We start from the raw sequence: 4,120 nt of genomic DNA, 5'->3' as shown, positions 1-4,120 counted from the left end.
CCACGGCGCCCCGCCGCCAACAGCCGCGATCACATCTCCGTCAACCCTCATCCTTCCCATACAACCTACGCCCTAGACCGGGTAGGATCCTAGCTCCTACCAATTTGGTATCAGGTAGCTCGGTTCCGATCATGTCTGCACCACCACCCAGCCCGCCGCTGCCCCTCTCCACCGCGCCGATGGCTCTCCCCATCGCGCCGCTGGAATCCACCGCCGGCGCCTCCACCGGCCAGACGCCGCCGCCCTCCACCGCGCCGCCCGTCGCCATCTACTTGCCGCCGGCCGCCGCGACCGGGCCAGCCACCCTGCCCTGGTACTCGGCAACCACGGCGCCAATCGGGCCTCTACATCACCACTGGCCGCATCAGCCGCCGCCCGCCGTCGCGACCGGGCCAGCCGCCCTGCCCTGGTACGCGGCCACCACGGCGCCGATCAGGCCTCTACACCACCACTGGCTCGGTCAGCCGCTGCCCGCCGTCGCCCCCCACTGGACGCAGTGGCCGGCCCCGGCAATCGCCGCGCCCCCGACGCCTCCCGGGTCCGGGCAGCCGCAGCCCCAGCTGCCGGCCCCACCGCCGCCCGCTGCCGCACCTCAATGGCCACAGTGGCCGGCCCCGGCCCTCGCTGCGCCCCCCACGCCACCCGGGTCCATGCTGCCGCAGCCGCAGCTGCCGGCCCCACCACTGCCCAGCACGGGGCCCGGGTCACCCTCGCAGGGAGGCGTACCGATCCAGCAAGTCCGCTTCCCGCCGTCGCCGTCCCCAATACCGGCCTGGCTGACCGGATCATCGCCGCCACCCGTCTACACATCAACTGGAGACCCGCCGGCACCCACTCTGCAGTTCGGCGATCCCTCCGGCTCGGCGGGGCACTCCACGGGCCGTGGCCATACTGACCGGGTGCCCCAATCCTCGCTGCTTCGCACCTCCGAGCCAGTCGGCCACGACGCTCCGACTCAGACACCGCCGCGGTTTGCCAAACTGGACTTCGCCACCTATGATGGCACGGAGGACCCCCTCAACTGGCTCAACCAGTGCGAGCAGTTCTTTCGCGGGCAGCGCACCCTCGCCTCGAAGCGTACCTGGCTCGCCTCTTACCACCTCCGTGGCGCGGCATAGACCTGGTACTACGCCCTCGAGTAGGACGCGGGCAGCATGCCCCCTTGGGAGCGCTTCCGCGAGCTCTGCCTCCTTCGTTTTGGGCCACCGATCCGCGGGAGCCGCCTGGCAGAGCTAGGCCGTCTTCCCTTCACCTCCATGGTTCAGGACTTCGCCGACCGTTTCCAGGCCCTGGCATGCCACGCATCGGGCGCGATGGCGCAGCAGCGGGCCGACCTCTTCGTCGGTGGAATTCTGGATCACATCCGCGTGGACGTGGAGCTTCGGGGACCCCAGGATCTCCTGATGGCCATGTACTACGCCCGCGCATTCGAACACCGCGCGGCGGCCATCCAGTAGGCATCACCGTCCGCTGGGCCGCTACCTTGGCCGGATGTTCCCGCGCAGGGTCGCCCTGCTCAGGCTTCCGTGACACCCCTCGCCGCGACCGCGGCGTGCCCGTTCCGCCGGCTCACCTCGGCCGAGCTACTCGAGCGTCGCCGCCAAGGGTTGTGCTTCAACTGCGACGAGCCCTACACGCCCGGCCACGTCTGCCCGCGACTCTTCTTCCTGGAGGCTGCAGACTACATTGAGGAGGACGCCATCGCCGCCGATCTGGCCGCCACAGCTGTCGCGAAGGTGTTTGACGCTGGTTGATCACCTCGAGGAGTTCAGCAAGCACTTCCCCACCTTACAGCTCGAGGACGAGCTGTTTGTGCAGGCGGGGAGAAGTGTTATGACCGGGATATTAGGGGCTTAGCCCAGTGGGTTGTGGCCCAAGTTATCTTATCGTTATTAGGGGCTTAGCCCAATTATCTTATTGTTATTAGGATCATTTGCTTAGGAGTCAAGTAAACCTCTCTATATAAGGAGAGGAGATGTATCAATCTAATCAAGCAAGAAGCAATCATTATTTGCTCGGCTTCCCGAAGGGAGCCGGGAGACCTAACCCTAGCCGCCTCTTGCGCCGCCGCCTCTTCTTCATCGCGCCACGGCGCCCCGCCGCCAACAACCGCGATCGCATCTCCATCAACCCTCATCCTTCCCGTACAACCTACGCCCTAGACCGGGTAGGATCCTAGCTCTTACCATCATAATATGAAATTTGCAGGGTCAATGACAACAAAGCGCTTTTGAGCCTTCTTTCACTTGATGAGTGTGCGTATGGAATAATCAACTACTGTGGGATAGGGAGAGATGTGCTATATAGGTAGGTAGGTATGGTGTGAACACATGGAAGAAATGGTTTATTTTCAGGGATTTGTATATGTACACTGGCAGAGTTTGTGATATCCCGATGAGGGAATGCAATGCCGAGTGTTGAAGAGGCTAGCAAATATAAGTTACGCAAAAAGATTGACTGGACTTCGAAGACTTCAGACTAGAGGAACATCAAACTTAACAATACACACTAAATATTCAGATTGCAATAATCAAAGGCTAATGAATTGTGCTCTGTTTTTGGCATTGGTGGGATAGAAAAAAAATACTCTGGCCAATAAGAGAATAAAATCACCTTCACCATGCTTAACTCAGGTGGTTCTATGAATAAAAATTAGCAAACTCGAGCCTTTTCGCTCAATCGATGTTCATCAATCCCTAATAACAAGTGTTCTCTACCTTTATGACTATATGTATCAGCTGAAAACTCTCTTATGTTATTTAATTCAGCATGGCAATGAATTCAGAGATTATGAGTGTGCTCAAAAGCTAGACTACCAACTTATCAAGAAAGCAACAAGTTCTCTAACCTAGGTATCACGAGGCAATAAGAGTTTGACAATCGCACACTGAATACAATCTAGCATAGCTAAAGCGATCATGAATTTCGGCAGGGGTTTGCTAACCTTGCATCAGCACGAAAGGGTTGTACATTAACAAACATGTGCCTGTACATCGTCAAGTTCCAAAGTTGTGCCACATGCCACATCTATCAAGAACCCAAGAACCATAGTTTAGTCTAAAAGGTTACACAAGTTATCTTGTAGACTTCTATATGGATGAAAAGGAGAACATTGGCCATACCAGTTAATAACAAGAGGAGATCTGAATTCGCTGCACACCAGCACTCATTCGAAATGAGGGGTATTCTTGTAAAGTTCCTGCATCCATTAAATTTTGTTAAGCAACAACAATTAAGACATATGCAAGAACACCTTCTGTTGTCATCTGGTGTAGCACTGAGTTTTAAAAACTGCTGACCTTAATTTCAGTAGAAAGTCACCAGATCTCCTTGCTTCCACCATTATGCCATGGTGATCTTTTGACCATCACAGTCGAATAAGCCAAGCATACTATCAAGTCGTCATGGAAGACAACCAAAATGTAAATGTAAAGTATCTAAGAACCAACCAGAATGAGCATAGAACACCTGCAGGGGAAAGAAAAAAAATGTTGAGTACATCATATATTTCGTCCAGGGAGTGAGACAATGAAACTTTGAAATGGTATTCGCTATACGATGAACAGATTGGATTTACACATGGGCATGATCTGGCCCCAGGAAGCTCTTCGGATGCTGATGATACAGAGGGAGAAGAAGCAATTGTAAGATTAGATTGATTAAAAAAGGCCTCTTGCCCCACTTTATAAATAAAGACAAACTGTGATACAGCCACACCAAAAAACAGACGTCCACAAGATACAATAAAGTTCGAACAGAGCAACAAAAGAAAGAAGGTGCTCGGGGAACAGCAAAACAAGCCCGCAAACTAAAAGTACAAGACTCAAGGAGGATAGGTCAGTAATGTCAATGATTACTCTGTGAAGGGCAGATATTTGAACGAAATAATGGATTGGAAAACCTTTCAAACCAGAGCAAGAGTGTGGATAACATAGCGATTGTGACATCATCTTCCGAAACGTGAGCAAACAACCTTGCTATTTCCAGAACTTGGTTAAACCTGTAAATAATGAAATAACTAGATATGCTTAACTTCCATCTTAGCAAGTCCAGCAAACTACACACGAAAGATATTAGAACGTCATAATTAGATTAGTACTTGAGCGCATCTCTATCGGTT

The sequence above is a fragment of the Aegilops tauschii genome, chromosome 2, assembly GCF_002575655.3.
Source record: "Aegilops tauschii subsp. strangulata cultivar AL8/78 chromosome 2, Aet v6.0, whole genome shotgun sequence".
NCBI classification, from domain to species: Eukaryota; Viridiplantae; Streptophyta; class Magnoliopsida; order Poales; family Poaceae; genus Aegilops; species Aegilops tauschii.
This window is presented reverse-complemented; position numbering follows the sequence as displayed.